Source organism: Chinchilla lanigera, unplaced genomic scaffold, assembly GCF_000276665.1.
Source record: "Chinchilla lanigera isolate Chin_1 unplaced genomic scaffold, ChiLan1.0 scaffold00114, whole genome shotgun sequence".
Taxonomy (NCBI): Eukaryota; Metazoa; Chordata; class Mammalia; order Rodentia; family Chinchillidae; genus Chinchilla; species Chinchilla lanigera.
The window spans coordinates 1,393,325-1,412,352 of record NW_004955515.1 but is presented as its reverse complement, the minus strand read 5'-3'; the positions used below and the strand labels follow the sequence as shown (position 1 = coordinate 1,412,352).

At 41.9% G+C, this 19,028-nt stretch overlaps 1 protein-coding gene across 1 annotated transcript in view; it reads left to right on the top strand.

Annotated features, from left to right (window-relative positions):
* The first annotated feature begins 12,146 nt into the window (after positions 1 to 12,146).
* Syk (spleen tyrosine kinase) overlaps positions 12,147 to 19,028 on the top strand; it is a 71,414-nt gene continuing 64,532 nt past the window's right edge. The window contains exon 1 of the mRNA XM_005408869.2: positions 12,147 to 12,263. The gene's annotated coding sequence lies outside the window, so the exon portion shown is untranslated. The remainder of the gene's footprint in view (positions 12,264 to 19,028) is intronic.

Sequence of the window (19,028 nt, the reverse complement as noted above, 5' to 3'; positions counted from 1 at the left end):
AATGAAGTCAAACTGTGCTCCAGAGCCTGAACAAGACCTGAGAATTCCACATTGGCAGATGCCACTGTAGCTCTCACTGGGCCAGCTCTCTAGCCAGCAAAGGGAAACAAAGCCACCCAGTCAAGAGCTTCTCAAAGGCATCAAGGAAGGGGGAATCCCAACAATATCTCAAAAGTTACTACTGTTACCCAGAAGCCTAATAAAAACCCTTTAGCCTTTTATGAGAGACTCTACACCCCTTTGACCATAAGGGCCCTGAAAATTCACAGAGACAAATGCAGTCTTCATTGCACACAAAGATGTGATATCTGCAAGAAAATCTAGTCTGATAGATGACCATACCTTCTGGTAAAAAAACCAATATGTGAGTTATAAAGGCTATAGACACTAAAAAAAAATGCCTATTTAGACTAAAAGAAAATAAGAACTCTCAAAAGCTTCAACCTGGATCAGATGATAACCCTTTCATCTGATGAGCTCAGACAAGGCCAGACTGGCCTCCCTTCATCAGCTGGGCCACAGAGAGCCCACAGTACCATCACCTGGGCAACTGGGACTGTTGCATCTCACCCCTTCTGCCAGGCATAAATTTGCAGCCTTGGAGGACATCTCACCAAATATGAGTTCCTGCATATGCCTGAATGCCCCATACTGTTTCTGGGATGAGACCTCTTCTTCAAGCTAAAGACACGGAGCCAGTCAGCCTCCCTCTTGTTTAACTTTGCATCAGCCTGAGACAGATAACCACAACCATGAAATTCTGAGAACTCTTCTCCCAAAGATATGGGCTGAAGACTCGCCTCTGGACCTTGCCATCAACCATACTCCCATATCCTATGTCACAGGAAGCACACAGGCATCCAGCCCTACATCAGCTGCCTAAAGTAGTTCAGGACCCTGGTAGACTGTTAATCACATTGAAACATTTCCTTCCTCCCAGTAAAAATGCCCAATGGGGATTACTGGTCAATGAAAGATCTCTGAGGTGTCAACAACACAGCCATCACCAGGCACTCTGCAGTTCCCAACCCATGCAGAAGAGTTTCAGAACTCTCCCACTATTTTCAGGGGAGATCTGACAACAGATTTGGCCACTCTGAGACAGCCTATTTCTCTGTTCCCTCCTGCTTGCCATCACAATCCCCCAAGAAAAGAATGCAACCATACATCCAGAGACTTCAAAACCACAGAATGTTTCTGAAATGCACCTCTCCTGCCTGTAAAGCCAGTTCAGGATTTCCAAGCTTTCAATGCCACTGTGGTTGCCCTCCATCCTGCAGTCATCCACAGCCTGCTGGTACACCTGCCTGGACCTAAAGGATGCCTTCTTCTGCCTTTGATTGGCTCCTGTCAGCCCCTCCCTCTTTGCGAAAACCCCAGTTCTTGACTGGGGAATTGAATTGACCTGGATTCAACTTTCCAGAGGCTCAAAAACTCGTTTACTGTTTTTGGAGAAGCCCTAACATCTGACCTTGCTAGTTTCCTAGCACAAAATATCACTGCACTTCTGCTTTAATGACACGTAAGCTGTCTGCTGGAAAGACACAAAAGCTCTATTGCAATATCTGTCAGAAACTGTCCACAAAATATTTTGGGAAAAGCACAAGGTTGCAAACAAAAAATAAGAGGCCCTCTCTACAGCTCCAACCTTGGGAATTCCAGATGCAACTAAAATTCAACTTGTTTGTTCATAAATGATGACATGTGGCTTCAAAGATGCCTACTCAAACTCTCAGCTCATAGAAATGCCCAATGGCTTACTTGTGCAAACACTTGGATGCAGTCGCTAAGGGTTGCCCCCTTTTCCCTCCATGCTTTAAAAGCCACTGTCCTTCTGATCAAGAAAACTGACAAGCTCACCTTAGGTTGAGACCTAACTTTCCAGGTGCCACTTGCTGTACTGGACCTCCTGAATTCAATAGCCAGATCACCCAATAGCAAGGATTCCTACTGAAAAATTCTCACCTGACTCTTGTCACAATAAACCATTCAGTCCTGCCACTTACCTGCCCACCAAGCTGAGCCCAACAGACCATGACTTCCTGGCACTAATTGATGAACTGTTCTTGAGCCAACCAGACTTAAAAATAAACCTTCTGACGGATGCTGACTACACCCTGCTTATGGATGGAAGTAGCTCTGTTAGGAATGGAGTCCAACAGGCTAGATATGCTGTGATCACTTTGGGCAAAGTTATTATGGCTGAGGCTCTCCCACAGGGATGGTCTGCACAATGAATTCATGTAAGCCCTCAAGTGGTCTGAGAAATGAAAGGGTCTACTGCTTCCTGCTGCCGTTTGGAAATCTGCCTGCCAACAATGCCTAACCTGTGCTCAAAAAAATCAAGTGCAGAGTCCTAAGCCCTCTCCAGGGATCCACCTGACTGAAACATCACCCTTTAAAAACACTAAAGTGAAGTCTCATATGGGCTACGGATATCTATTGGTACTTACATGCACCTATCCAGGTTGGCCCACGAACAGAAGTTTATAAGGTCCTGCTGTGCAACATGTAGGCCACAAAGCTCCAAAAGTGTTAAGAAATAAAAACATAACTCTACAGGAACAGCTTGTAACTAATATAAAAATTTAACTAAAAGACTTGTAGACTTGTAGACTTGTAGGTATACTTGTACACACCTTTGCACACACATATAACTTAGGTACATATTAACTGCCCCTAAAGCTCTTAAAGTTTCAGAAATCCAGCCTTAGATCCACCATTCCAGAGTTTAAAAAGTCCATCCAGATGATTGCTGGAGAGTTTACCTGGACAAGAAAGCTCCTCTGAAGCTCACTCTGAAGAGACAACATACTCAAAGTCCTGTTCTGGTCATTTCAGGTGCTGACCAGTCCCCATGGCTGAAGCCTGAGGACACCATTCACAGGACTGTTCCATACCTCAATGCATTGCTCCCCTTGATTTTTGTGTCTTTTCAGGCTGCTTACCCCAGTCCATGCTTCCATTTCAACTTGTGTATATATTTGTTGCTCCCCCCTCTCCTGCTAGCTGTGGTTTTTGCCTTAGCTCTATGAAGAGTTGTCCCAAGAGAATAGAAACTATAATTAGTTAAACACTTGATCAAGATTTGATGAGCATCAAAGTCAAATTGGATACTCTCCTAGATCAGATTAACTCCCTCACTTGCCAGAGTAATAGTAAATCATGGCCACTAAGAGGAAAATATATCTCTTCCTAAAGGCAACTTATAGAGAGACCCAATAATGTGGGAAACAAATCGTAAATTCCTGGTATAACTTTGCAATCTTGTGGACCTTAGCTAGGGCCCATCCTGGCACCAATGACAGCCCTAATGTTACCGCTTCTAGTTGGGCCTTGAATTTAATTGGCTTACCCAGTTCATCTCAGAAGATCACATATAATGTGCCCAGCAAAGATTTGCCAGGAAACTGAAAGAGAGGGTAAATGTAGCAAAGAATGCCCCCCCTCAAGCCAGTATACTTCAGTTTTTGTTAACTGCCCAGGTAACAATTCCCGTTAGTTCTCTTAGAACTATCTAGTCACTGTGATGCATAGCTGGTCATTATGATGTATACTGTAAGAACCAAACAAAGACAGCCAAGTGCTCTACCTCTATACTTCCCCTTTGCAACTCCATAAAAACCTCCTTCCCTGAAAATTAAGGGACTGACATTTATTTATTCCTTAAGGTCAGTGCCCGTAGACATTAAATAAATATCCCCCCAATCCTGGGTGACATTTTGGTGTTTCTATTTGTCACTAGGGCTTTGTCACTAGCTACTTGAGAGGCTGAAGTAGGAGTATCAGCTGAGCTCAAGAATTTGAGACCAGTCTGGCCAACACAGTGAGACCCCAGCTCAACCAAAGAAGGAGAAAAGTAGAACAGAAAAAGAAGGAGGAGGCAAAGGAGGAGCAGGAGGGGGAGGGGAGGGAGAGGAAGAGGAGGAGAAGAAGAAGGAGGAGGAGGAGGAGAAGGAGAAGGAGGAAGAGAAGGAGAGGGAGAGGGAGAGAGAGGGAAAGGGAGAGGGAGAAGGAGAAAGAGAAGAAGAGGGAAAGGGTGGGTGGGGAGGGGAGGGGGAGGAAGAGGACAAGAAAAAGTAGGAAAAGGAGAAAAGAAGAAAAAGGAGGAGGAGGAGGAGAGGAAGAGGAAGAAGAGGAAGAAGAAGGGGATGGGGAGGAGGAGGAGGAAGAAGAAGAGGAAAGGAGAAGGAAGAGAATGGAGAAAGGAGAGGAGAGAGGGAGAGTGGAAGGAAAGGATATCTACAAAATCCCAAACTGAGTATAAAGAATTTGAATGTAAAGGATTGCATATATTTGGAGTTAACAAAAGTATTAAAGCCACATATCATAGGTGAATTTTCCACATATTTTTCAAAAAATTTAAAATTTGTCTTTTAGCATAAATAAATACAAGAAGGTAGATAAGACAAAGAACAAATGAGAAAATATTTGCAATATAATTGATGAACATAAGAACAAGTTTCATAATCCACTGACATTTTTTTAAATCAATAACGAAAACTATAGCCTCTGACAAAACAATTGGGAAATTTGATGGAGAAGGATTTCCCAAATAAATAAATAAATATGAATAGGTAACATGTGCAAAATAATATTCTCCAGTTAAAATGATCAGATTATAAACAAAAGTGAGCTCTTAGGTTGTAGAGTGTGTGTTTAGCATGTATAAGGCCTGGGATTAAACCCTAAGAACCAAAAAGTAAAATAAAAAATGAGAGAGAGATCACTTGTATGCCTCATCCTATACAGGCAGGATACACATGGTACTGGTAAACCACAGGTAGCAGGAAAAGTGTCCCTCACCAGTGGTTGGCTGGCTGTCACCAGGATCCTACTTGCTGTAGAGCTCACGAATGACAGTCTACTACACATCCACCAGGACAGCTAAGATCAAAGTGACCAAAAGTAACAAGAATCAGAAAAGAGAAATATAAAAATAGTGATGCTACTTTGGAAAACTGTCTATTTGCTCCTCAGTATCACAAAGCTATAGTTATCATATGACCCACCAAATGCACTTCCAGTTATATATGCAAGGAAAAAGGAAAATAGATACCTTCACAAAAACTTGAGTGTGTGGCAGGATTAGTTATAATAGACAAAGTGTAGAACTGATGAGTGAATGAATAAAGTGTGGTATATCCATAGAATGCAATATTATGTTACAGCAGAAAACAAGTGTAATGGTTGATACACTGTGTCAACTTGAGAAGTCTAGAGGTTTAACTAATTCAGCAGTTCTACAACCTAGGGTATAGAGGCCATGCCCTTGCCCTTTAGGATGTTGTTCACTGTGTCAACTTTAGAAGTTTAAATGACTCAGCAGGGTTCTCACTTTGTAAACATTCTGAGCCTGTGCAAGAGGGCACAGACATGGTGTGAGCACTACACCCACCCCATGGGGTGGTAACCTACACACAGTATAAGGGAGGAAAAGAGGCTTGCTCTCCCCTCTTTTGCTCTTGCTATTTTTGCTGTCTTCTGCCACCATGAACAATTGCCCCTCAACCATACCACCCTACCTTGGAGTTGGCTGGTCACGGACTAAAACCTCCACAAACTGAGCCAAATAAACCTTTCTTTCCTTAATTTGGGGTGTTTGGTAATTTGTCTCAGCAACGAGAAAAAAGTAACTAACAGCAAGGTAATACTAATGCATGTTATAGCAAGAATGGAACATTACACTAATTCAAAGAAGCCAGTCACAAAGCACACATGTTATAGAACTCAGTGTATATGTGATTCCAAACTAGGTATATCTATGGAGAAAGAATGCAGATTAGCGATCACCCTAAGGCTTCTGAGAGGGAGGAAGGTGTGGCTGAGTAGCGTAAAAAGAATGGGAAGTGACCGATGAGTTCAGGATTTCTTTCTATGGTTTATAAAGGTTCCAATATTAATAGTATTAGTGGAGATGGTCACATAACTGTATGAATACACTTAAAATTGTTGAATTGAACACTTTAAATGCATAAATTGCATAACAAGCTACTGGAGAGGCTGAGGTCAAAGGATTTCAAGTTCAAGGCCAGCCTGGGCAATTTAGTAAGACCCTGTCCCAAAATAAAATAAAAAGGGCTGGGGCATAGCTTAATGTTAGAGAACTTGCCTAGCTTCTATGAGGCCCTGGGTTCCATCCTCAGCAGTGGTAAAAGCAGAGAGAGAGAGCAGAATGGTGAAAAGAAGGAGAAAGAGAGAGAGGAAAGTAGGAAGGGAAGGCGGGAAAGAAAGGTAGATAAATTCCATTTTTTGTTGTTTTTTACATTTGTTTGTTTGTTGGTGTTGAGGATTGAACCTAGGGCCTTTGCATGGAGCTACATCCCCCATCCTATTTATTTATGTCCTACATATGATGTACACATGTATGTACATGTTTAAAGACAGGGTTTTGCTAAGTCACTTAAATTACCCAGTCTAGGCTTGAACTTGTGATTCTTCTGCCTCAGCCTTCTTGAGAGTCCTGGGATTACTGGCCTGTGCCACCACGCCTGACTGGAAGTTCATCATTTATAGATGAAAAGACACACTTAGTGTAGCTGGATTGCCTGGGAAAACACTGTTAGAGGGTGGTTGCTCCTCTGGCCACCTGCTGTAGATTTTTGGTAGCTGGATGGATGAAGCCAAGTGGTTGAGAATGACTGAGATAATTAACTCCTCCGTGATACTGGTTTATGGGCCATAATTTGCTTTCCTTTAAAAAAGACAGGATTAGCACATTTAAAAATCTACATGTTAAAATAATGAATTTCATCGCCTTTGGAAGTAATTTGCGAAAAGTACACCAGATGCCATGTTGACTATCCCATTGTCTCCCTTGTATGCCAGTGAAATTTTATTATTTTACCATGCTTCCCTGAAAATAAGACTTACAAGTTCTAGCATGATTTTCAGGGGATGTTTTCTGAAATCATGCTAGAATTTGTTTTCTGGGTAGAACTTATTTAGTATAAACAGGGCAATAGTTGGAGCTAGGTGTTCTTTTATTTGTAACCTAAAGTATTGAAACAGATAAATCAAGTAGTAATTTGCAATGTTTTTAATTTGAAAGAGATAGAAAATGAGGACTTTGCACTCTGATTAAAATGTACAATGTAAATGCTACAGTTAAAGTGTATGACGGTAAACTCTGGCTACAAGTGGTGCAACAGTCATCTAATATCAAGTCTCAGCTAACTGGAAAGAAAAGAACTCTCCCTTTTCATGCCACTCCTCCACCTACAAAAAAGGGGAAGGGAGAAAAACAAACATCTTGAGGAAAAGAGAACCACTTAACGAGATGCACTCAGAGAGTGCTGGCTCATAGGAAAAGCAGAAGAGCAGGAATATCGCAGTGAGGTCAGATGCCTCTGCAGCAGCCTTATCGCCAGGCACAGCCCCTGCCTCCTGCTCAGATCTGAAGAGGAGCACAAAGAGTCGCTTTGATCCTTAACTCTTCCGTCTCTGATCCGGGTCATGGGTCGTGGAGCCGGCTGCCCTGGGGTGAGAGTTGAGAAAGACCTGTGCAGTGGGGCAGGACTGCATCAGAGAGAGGGACAGGACTCAGGACTGTGCTAGCTGCAGGCCAGTGGAGGCTCCAAGGTGCCGCACCCCAGCGTCACCTCTCTAACTAGGAGGACACAATGCAGCTGGCACCTGCCTGCCCAGCTTAAGGGCTCACGGGCCATAGAGGGTTGAGCTAAAAGGGGAGAGCAGGTCCACAAATGTAAGGCAAGAAAGGGAAAAAAAAGGATCAGATACAAAGACCAAGAGGCATCACCCACTGAAGAGCAGAGCAAGGCCTGGTGGCAGCCGCCAAGTATCTGCGAGACAATACCAGTGAACTTGAAATTGCAAAACTTAAAGACAATAGCATGTGAAAGGTAAAGAAAAAGTACAATTTGAAAGAAATTTTAAATGCACATTCTACAAAATGGCTTGATAATAATGCAAAATCATTTTTTAAAAACTCAAGGGCTAACTGAATAAACAAGAAAAAAAACTAACAAGAGAGATGAAGAGAAGCCAGAGAGCCAAGAAAATAACTTGCACTCGAAGCTGTAATAAACCTACCTGCAGATAAACTGGGAATAACAAAGCATGAAGCAGATTCAGATGAACAGTTAATTGCTGATTTACAAAAGGAAAATCACCATAAATAATAAAGAAAAATAAATTACAGCAGAGAAAAAAATAGATATAATGATAAACAAAAGAATCTTTTATATCCTTGAAGAACCTAATAAATGGAAAGGTATTTGAATAATACAATTATTTAAAATAGTACAAGTAAAATGAAGGATCTAAATTTTCCAAGTAAAAAGAATATTGTGTTTAAAAAATAGAACATAAAGTTTGATCTATATTAATATGTTTCCTTGCCAAGCTTTTGTTTGTTTGTTTTGTTTTTTGAGATGGTTTCACTATGTAATTCAGACTGGCTTTGAACTCAGGGTGGCCTCAAACTCAGGGTGATCCTCCTGCCTTAGCCTCCTGAGTGCTGGTATTATATACATGTGCCATTGTGCATTACCAGTTTCTTAATTTCAGAGTTAAAGAAAAATATCCTTCAGTCACCCAGGAGGAAGAGCAAGTGCCATGGTTTGAGTATAGTTTAAATGCATCCCCCAGAGATTTGTGTGCTGGAACCTAGGCCCCAAGTATGGTGATACTGAAGTGCTACAGCCTTTGTGTGTGTGTGTGTGTGTGTGTGTGTGTGTGTGTGTGTGTGTGGTGGCAGTGGAGGGAGTAGGGAAAGGTAATTAGGGCATTGAGGGTGCTGCCTTTGGCAGGGATTCTACAGTTCTCCTCAGATGTGGTGAGTTCTCGGGAGAGCAGGATGTTATAAAGAGTGGACTGGCTCCAGATCTCTCCTCCTGCCTGTCTCACCCTGTGATCATCTGTGCGCATGTGTCACTTAGTTACTTTTCTTGTTGCTGGGACAAAATACTCAATGCCCAAAATTCAAGGAGGAAAGGTTTATTTAGCTCCTTATAGAGATTTCAGTGCATAATCAGCTGGCGCCAAGGCAGGGTGGCATGGCAGAGGGGCAACAGTGCATGGTGGAGGAAAACAGCAAAAGCAGCTAGAAGAAAAATGGGGAACAAGCCTCTTTCTGTCTCTTATACTGTATCCAGAAAGCTAGGATTAGGGCAGAGCCAGTGTAATCAGTGGACTGATCAGCAGTCACTCACCCTTATTCCTAGCACCCTTAATCCTTACACTGCACTATGAATCAATCATACACTCTATATTCAGGCACCTCCAAAAAAGCCCCATCTAAAAGTGCATGAGGCTTTGGGGGTACATCCAGGCACAAATCATAACAGTACATGTTCACATCACATTGTGATGCCAATGCTGTGAGGCCTTCATCTGAGACCAACTCAACAAGGCCACTCAATCTTGGACTTCCACCTTCCAAAAGTGTGAGCTAAAGAAATTTCTTTATAAAGTTTCAGGGCTTACATGTTTTGTTATAGCAACTGACTTACACAGAAAGTCGCCCAAAGTTGTGGAGGGCAGGGGACTGGCTATTCTCATATTTCTCTAAAGCAACATTCAGTGCCAAAAGACAGTGGGGTTAAATTTACCAAGTGTATGGTAAGAGGAAGTAGGACTATGGAAAAATATACCCACATCTGATATAATTCCAATATAGTAATCAGAAGAGACCTACATCCTGGAATTTGAGAGAAATGAAGATTCAGCACTTGGGATCACTTGTTGAAGCCAGTAAAAAAATTACAAATGGGGAGTAAAGAGACCTGGGAGTGAACACAGCATCCTTGTAAATGCAGAACTACGAATAAACAAAGGAGGGTTATGGTCACAAGAAAAGAGGCAAAGTTTTAAAACCTGACAATCTCAAATTGATAAAACTTTCAAAACTTGAGAGGGAGAGGAAGGGAAAGTGGAGTGAGAGGTAATTAGCTTGTTTCATGGCAAAATTAATTGATGCCATCTGAAATTAAAACATTTCCAAAAATGACTAAAACTGCTTATTTCTGCTTGTCTTCTTTTTTAATCATAGTGAGATCATTCTAGAAATGACATATTTGTGGTAAAGAGTGATTTATATAGAATAAACAAATTTTCATGTCCTACTTTAGAACTTTTTATCCTATTAAATTTAAGTAGAATTGCCACATTTATATGTATATAAATGCATAATAAAAGTATTATAATTAAAATGATGTAATTTTAATGATTTACATGGTCATCTGTTTCTATGGAGAATGAAAATTCTATAATGATCATCAAAGGTCAATGATGATTATGTTTAAAATTTGGGACTGCAGCTCATAAGACAGCATTTACAACAGAGGAAAAACAGAATGTTCCTGCCAAGGAAACTATGCAAAAAAATTGTGGAGTACACTGGTCAGCTGACAGGTGAGCAGGCAGGTGCAGCATCACGAAGACCTATAATGACAACAGGAAAACAAAAAAGATGTCATCTATGCCCTACAAGAAAGTATAGGAAAACAAGACATACATACTACCAGTGTAAGTGATACTTTTGTATGGAGCATGCAGTTGCCAGGTGTGAAGCCTGCCTTGGGTGTGACAGTTAAGCAAAGCTTATTTCTGTGTTAGGACTTTTGTTTGTGTTTACACCGTAGTTCATATAGTTTCTTTTTGATGTCATCTTTTAGGTTTTGTAAGCAAGTAAACAGATGATATGAAAATGATATCTATTCTAAGCACTCATTACATATTTGATATTTTATTCTATTGACATCTTATTTCCCTGCTAAGTGCATGTTGTACAATATAGCAGGAAGCTCTGGACAAAACAGGAAGAGAGGGGACAAGACTGTCACATCGGAAAGCTAAGCACAGGTGCTGTCAGTGTAAACAATGCATGTGCATGGAACATGCAGTTGTCGTGTGAAGACTGCCTTGGGTGTGCAGTTGAATCAAAGCTTATTTTGTGGCAGAGTTCTATTTGTATTTTCCCTGTAGTTCATATATGAATTTATTTCTGATGTTACCTTTTCGGTTTTGTGAGGAAGTACACAGCTGATTTGAACATGTTGATGTCTATTCTAAATGCACAACACAGTGTATTAAGAATTTAATTTGTTGATATTGTATGTTCCTGTTAACTACACACTGTATAAGAACCTCCTGACAAAACAGCAAGATCACTGAGATGTCAAGTATGTCCTACAAAAAGGCTAGGAAAGCAAAAGACATGTGCTGTCAGTGTAAGCAACACGGGTGTATAGAACATGCTGTTGTCAGGTGTGCAGGCTGCCTTAGGTGTGATAATCGAGGTAAAGACTTTTTTGTACAGTTCTATTGGTATTCTCATTGTAGTTCATATGGGAATTTATTTCTGATGCTCTTTTTTAGACTTTGTACACCAAAAACCAGTCAATGTTGAAAACTTTGATGCTTTTATAGAAACAGTAAGTATTAAAAACTCTATTTTTGTGGTATTTTTCCAGTTAAGTACTCATTAATACAATAAAACTCGTAAAATTATAATTAATAATTCATCAATAGAAATAGTCTAAAGAATAAACGCGGGTCTGTCAGATCCTTGATGACAAAATTAGTCTTACGTTCCAAAAGCTAGGAGCTGGAGGCTGGGGTAAGTTCTGAGTAAGATTATGTAAACTGTTTTGAAGCAGTAATCCTTGGCTACCTGGATCACTAACGAGCGTGGCAGGAGTCCAAGTACGGATGGTGCCAGTCACTGCAGGACGTGTGTGCAGAGACTTTTAACTGCAGGACGTGTGTGCAGAGACTTTTATCGTTGTTCTTGTCCTCGGGTACCTATGTGAGGTCTGCCTCATCGCCTCCAGGCTTGGTTATTGTTGGTTAAGGTTTGAGGCAAGCCACTCCTGACAACTTTCGCAGAAAACAGAAGAGAAGGTATGCGTGCTTTAAATCACTTTAAGGACTACAGCAAACGATCGGACTTCGTACTCTCAGCGCGTACTGCAGAGCGCGGGGCAGGCGGGGCCGGGTGGAAGGGCTGCGCCCCACGCGAGCCGCGGCGCCGTCCAGGCTGGGGCTCCACCCGCGCCCTGCCGCCCTGGGTTAGGGGCTCTTCCCGGCTACCGCGCAGCGGGAGGGACCGCGCTCCGGGCGAGCGGGCGCAGTCGGCGGGAGCAACACGAGGAAGTTCCCCGAAACGAGGAAGCGCCCCGCGCCGGGCGGCTGAGGCTTCTGAACAAGGACGAGCTGACGTCCGAGCCCCGCCGGAGACCCCCGAGCCCCGCCGGAATCGCCCGAGCCCCGCCGGAATCGCCCTGCCTCACCTGGCGCAGGTAGGTGTGGCCGCGCGTTTCCTCCCCACGGTGTCCCCGTAGGCTTTCGGCCGGCAGGGACCCGACAAAGGGAGAGTCCTTACAGATACCTGAGCAGGGGTAGATGTTCGCAGGCCCGTGCCCTTTGAAAATAGGAAAGAATTGGATAAAACAACTAAGTAGAGCCGGTTCTGGCAGCTTCCCTCCGGAACCTAGGCGCGGGGGTCCGCTGCTGCGCGGGGAAGGAGGGGCTCGGGCCTTGCGGACCGGAAGTGCCGAGTGGTGGGCTCCTGGGAAGCCCAGGCTGGAATACAAGATGAGGATTTCGGAAGCGTCGCGGCGTGTGTGAAGCGGCCGGGTGTAGACATGTTCCAGTGGGTCGTGAGGCTTTGTGCATTTGCGTCATTTGCTCCAGAAAGAAAGAGCAGTTGTGCAGAGGAACGGACCTTTCTAAACCCACTAATGTTGAGCTCGATGGTTCTGGTCTACGAGTTCTCAGTTAAGAAGCCCAGCCAGTGAATGTGGAGGGGCAGGGAAGTTTAAGGTAGTAAAGCCTAAATTCGAATTAAATACTTTGGGAGGTAGTATGGCGTCCAAACCTTAAATTCACCTCAAAACGGTACAGTTGAATTTCACTCGTTTGTTTGAATGTTCCAAGACTACAGAATCATTGCACAAGTGGGAGTTTGCAGCTTTGCCTGACTGAGCAAAGATTGTGTTTAAATCCAGTAAAACTGTTGACTTTCTCTTTTTTCTTTTCTCTTTTTTTAAACCTTAAAAACATATTAGTGTGTAGTTAAAAAAAAAAGGAGGTTGCATGGTTTCTCTTATATGAGAAACCCAAAATACAAATATAGAGCAAAATAAAAGATCGATATAGAAAGTATGGAGATAGGAACTGAGAGAGGGAGGGAAAGAGGAGGGAAGAGAGATGAAGAGAATAAAAGAAGAATTAAGCTGTGTTGTGTACCTGTACCAACTCCCCAGGAGGAATGTAAACATGTACTGCAAACATATACCAATAAAAAAAATAAAAATTGATAAAAAAGAGTTGGAGAAGAGCCCTATCTGAATCTTTATGTTTCAAAAAAAGAATAACCATACGATGCCTGAGAATTCCTAGAATGGAGTTGATTTCTATCATCTGATTACGTCATTGCTTTTACACAGCAACTTTTTAGTACATGGTGTGTCCTCCTTTCTACAAGGAAAGTCAAAATAACGCATGGATATGTTTGTATTTGAGCTAAAAAATTTAAATTATTATAGAGCATTACGTGTTTTAAGGGAGAAACATTGCCAGTTGAAATTACGTTGTCAAATTTTGTTCTACCCAAAGCATACTTTTGTGTTAATGTATTTAGAGATATGTTGCAATAAACAAAAATTGATTTGTGTTCTCTGTATTTGAAGTGCAATATTGAGTGTTTTACATAGTCTTAGAATATTTTTAATATTTTTCTGTAAGATACAAATGAGGTATATGCTTTAGGTCTTTACTGTTCCTAAGAGATGCAATTGATAGGATTATTGTATTACCACGTTTACATTTAGAAATGATTTTCCTAGCCAAAGGTTTTCTTTGAGCTCATACTTAAAATGTTGGTCTGATCTCTCTGCTTGTTAAACAAAAGCTTCCTAGTAGAACTTCACTTATACAGTATATATCTGTAGTCACCCAACAGCCTCATGCTAAGATATGTTTTGGAATTCAGGAGTTTTCAGAACTTAGAATTCAAAGTTAGGATCTAAATATCAGAATATAAAAAGACATTCGTAATACTGAATGCTGGTTGCAACTAGCTCCAATACAGTCTGATAACATCCTTTCATCCCATGTTAATATTTCTGCACTTTCATATTGGACAGTATGAATGTTCTCATTACGCAAAGTTAATAAAGACTGGCCGTGTGTTACAATAAGACAGGTGTTGTCACTGAACAAAGTTCCCTAAAATTCACAAAACAATAAAAACAAAACCTTGCTTTTCAGAGCTGAGGCTGAGGAATTGAGTTCATGGTATTTGACTCCTGAGTCCCTTGAATTATTGTGTGCTTTGAGAGCAAAGTGTGTTTATACAGCTCCATGCCTCAGAATTTCTGGTAAATGCACGGACAACTCTCCTTTGTCCATGCCCTTTGAAATGCAAGATATCACTAGCTAATCAATCAAAGTACAGATCCTTCACATAAGAGTAGGCTGTTTCATCCTTTAGAGATAAAATTTCAAACAGCAGTTTCCCAGTTTCCCTCAGTCATGTGATTTGAGTGAAAGCAGAAATTACTCAGGAACTGGTTATCGTCACCCTTCATGGCTGCAGAATATCCTTGACAGAAAGACAGTTTCCTGTTCACTCCGCAGCTGGCTGTATCTACTTCTGTTATCTCTACCTGAGGAATGGCGGGCAGTCTTTGTAATTCAAGTAATTTCTGCTTTCTCAATTTTGGATGATTAGATATTTTTCTTCCCAACTACCCCGTCTCCGAACTCACCTCTTCTACCCTGCTTTTGCAGATTTAAACATACATTTTTCCTCCATTTCTCCATTGGTTTACCTGTTACTGTGTGGAGATAAATGAGTATTTAGACATTTGGGGACATTTTAAAATGTCTACACACTGAGCAGCCCCCCCACCGCCCTTCTAAAGCAATTAAAGTCAAAAGGCAGAGTTCAAAGAAGATGACAAGAACAAGAGATTACAATCAAATTGTCCCAACTTGATTGTGGCTTAACACCTTGCTCTTCTACCATGGGTTTGAGCAGGTTCCATTCGAACACTGGAAAAAGAGGTTTTTCTACTGAAAAACCGAGAAAATTTGAAAGCATTGTACTGGTTGGATTGTGGGGAAGTTCACATATTTTTGTGACATGTTAGCTTTTATCTATTTGATGCTCTTCTGCATGAATCAATTATTTACATTTCACGCTGTCTCTTTTTTTTTCACTCTGTCTCTTGAAAGGTGATTGAATTGAAATCTTAATTATAAATTTAGCCAAAGCCAAAGATACTCAAATAAAGAAGTTTTTTTTTACTTGTATTACATATGGTTTAACAAATCTAAAAATGGCGCTCTACTTTTCTGTTTCTTGAAAACCACGTATTTATTTTTGAAGGTTAGCCCAAAGGCACATGGTCAGAGAAGTAGACAATTAAGAATGCTATAAAGACAGCATTACCTGGGGTGGGGGGAGGCAGGTTCTCTGAGCTTTGCAACAGTGGCATCTCAGGAGGAAGTGCTCCTCCCAGCTCTGAGTGTAGATCACAGCAGGCAGATGGCATATCTGCAAAGAGAGGCTGGACTGGTGTCCAGGTAAGTGACACCCTGCACTTGGGTATTGTTAGTGGACAGAGAAAAGGCCCAAGGCAGAGATTTAGAGAGGTCCACAATTTAAATACTGATCAATTTCAGTACTGATCTGTACCCAGCCTAATTTTTTAATGTTTGGTTAATATAAAAATATCTGAATGCCCAACATGTACCTTATTATTTTCTTACTCCATCAATTTATCTTCACTGATAAATCCTCATTCTATCTTGGTAAGTCTGACAGCTCCTTTTTAGTTGCCGTGGAAATGTTTTGGTATGATCTGAGTTAATTTGTCTTTTTATTTAATCTTAATTTATAACACCAACACCTGCCGCTCTTCTTTTCCTCTTCCCCTAAAGCAAGCATTCCATCTTCTGAGTTATTTCTTCCAGAATTCTCATTTTCTTACACTAGGTGTATTTCCTAATTGGTTTTTGTGTGTGTGTGTGTAGCAATTTTAGGCAGTGTCTGGGACTTCCTAGTCTGAGAATTGAGGAGTTGGTAGTACTAGACCACCTGTCATGCACACAACCCCAGGATAATTACTCTTAGATTGAGATTGAAAAAGTTTTGGTGATTACTTTGTTTTGACTATTGGTGTGTAGTTTATTGGCTGCCTGGTCTCCACTTGGGTCTCAGCATGTCCCAGACAGCATGGCAGCTGATAGCCCACTCCTCCCTGTACTTGTGTTCACTGCCCAGTGTTCCAGGACGGGGGAAAGGGGTCACCCTCTAGACTTAAGAGCCAGGACCCTGGACATATGCTATAGTCTGGACGTGATTTGAGTATGTCTCCCACTTCATGTGTTGGGAGCCTGATCCCCTGTGCAGTGATATTGAGAGGTGGTGGTTCCTTTGAGGGTGGAGCCATTGGGAAGTGATTAAGCCATAGGGCATCCTCCTGGGAAGGGATTAATGTAGCTTTTGTGTGGATCCAGTTTGTTCCCACATGAGTGGGCCCAAAATAACCTGTATTTCTGGTTTCCTGTCTTATCATGTGATCTGTCCACCTTGCATGGGCTCCTACATGATGCCATTGATCATGTCGTCACATAGCTCTCACCAGATGGGGCTACCCCATGTTGGATTTCCAGCCTCAAAAATTGTTATCAGAATAAGCCTCTTTTCTTTATAAAATACCAACCTTCAGGCATTTTGTTATAACAACAACAAACAGATATGCACAGCATATTGTGATAACTTTTTATTCTTGTACTCCTGTTTTTCCTGGGGTAAAGCTTTGTTTTGTTTTTGGAGTTGCTGCTTGGCTTGCACTATATCTATTATAGTTTTCCTCCTACTTCTCTGACATAAAGCCAGTACCTCTCCTGACAGAAGTGTCCACAGAGACAGATATACCAAGTAAGCTCTAGGTTTCATCTTTCTTTTTCTCTGGACTCTTGTTTTATTGCTGCAGTCTGACACTGATTCATCAGTTGTGCTACACACATCAATAACTGAAGAATGTTTTGGTGGAATTTATTTACTAAATAGATTTTCTGCCTGTCCAAACCAAGCCAAACTCATATCCTTACCTAAGGAGGACTTTTGCTGCTTACTTGGCAGCTGAGGAGCTGGGCAGCCAGGCTGCCTGACTGCCCCCTCTCTGCCATCTCTCTTGCATACTCCTGTCCTCTCCTGCCCCTCTTGCCCTTCCCCCTGAGCTGTCCATCACTTCCAAGGTGCCGCACTCTGGGGGCTTTCTCTACCTTCACCTTTCCCTGCTCTTGCCTTCCCACAATTGGGGGCAGTGGCTTCTCTCTTGAGTTTGATCCTACTTTCCTTCATATGTGTCATAAGTACTGTGGTACTTTCCATTCTACTGATAGAATGTCTCCACAGCAACCCAGCACTTTTATGGGTGTGTTTTCTGGGAAGTATTCTTAATGTTGTTTCTTTCCTTTCTCTGTATATACCGGAGGCAAAAAGCCACCACTTCCTTTATTTAGCAGCACTAGTCATCTGATGGTCATAGCTGTGTGTGAGTCCCTGTGAACAGGAAAGAAAAGAGACTTGCTAGAGCAAGGGTGGGTGCATCACAGGCCTTAATCACTGGCTCCCCAAGTCACTACTGGCTTCTGTGTTCTTCAGTGTCAACCTTTGACCCTGTAGTTCATGCAGGAAGTTCATGTTAGGATAGAGTGGGAAGGCCCCACTGTGAAGTCCACACTGCTTATTAGGACACAGAGAGTCCAAAATCATCAATTTCTTAGAAGTATGTAAATATGCATAGGATGTTAGAAGTGACAGGAATCTTAGGGACAGTCTAGTGCAACTTGCAGCAAAATAGCAAATTCCATAGGACCTGGACAAAGTATCCTTTCCCCATAAGGTATTAATATGAGAAAACCTGCTATGCATGTGGCTCCCTTACACAGAGAGTAAGTTCACTTCCAAGTTTACCATCCAGAGTGAACTAAGATCATATGGGAAGCTCCCCGCAAGCCAGGAACAGTGCACACCACCCTTGTTTCCATACCAGATGTCTGCTGTGGCTTGGATATGATATGAGTGTCCCCTAAAGGATGTGATCTCCAGGTGTTTAATGTTGGGAGGTTTTGTGGAACATTTAAGAGGTGGAACTTAAGTGAGAGGTTCTCTTAGGCCCTTAGGGCTCCTACCTTGATTACCCTGCTTCCCATGCAAACCTTGAGTTCTCATAACAGAGGTAATGAAAGGAGCAAGCCTCTTTCCTCTCCACTCTATTACTCAATATGTGACTGTTAAAAAAAAAGATGTGACTGTTGCCTATCATTTACCATCTGCCATCTGCTGTGGGACCTTCACCAGAACAGCCAGTGCAGATGCCGTGCCTTTGAACATCCAAACTGTGAGCTAAATAAGTCTGCTTTTCTTTATAAGTAGCCTGTCCTGGGTATTTCATTAAAGTGATGCACGGCTGCCTACTACAGCCGTGCATCTGCCCTTCAGGGGCAAGATTGTTGCTGTCTGAGTGCTTTACTGTTCAGAGGTGGGAAGCAAAAGTATTTGGTATTCTGAAGAATTGGGATAGAGTGGGAGGAAAAGGGAAATTTTAGGCTATTTCCGTTCAGTTACAGGAACACTTGTGATGCAGGTGGATGTCAGTGCTTCTGTCAAGGAAAGACAACTTGACAACTGGGGAGAAGGACCTATGCTGGAAAGAAGTGGGTTATTTGTGAAAGACTATCTCCCCAAAGAAACCACCAATGACTGCACATACAGATATGCAAGAAATTCCTTTTAGTTTCTTTCTTCTAGGTAAACTGGAAACTGTTTTGGTCCCTTTTTTAGAGGAACTGTGCGTTAGTTTGCTCCAGATTGCTGTAATCAAGTACCACATGCTGGATGGCTTCAGTCAGAAAGGATGTGCTCACTGGTCTGGAGCCAAGACGCCTATGATCAAGTTTTGGGCAGATTTGGCTCATTTCTTTTTTTTTTTTTTTTTTTTTTTTTTGGTTTTTCTCCGGTACCAGGAACCGAACTCACGACCTTG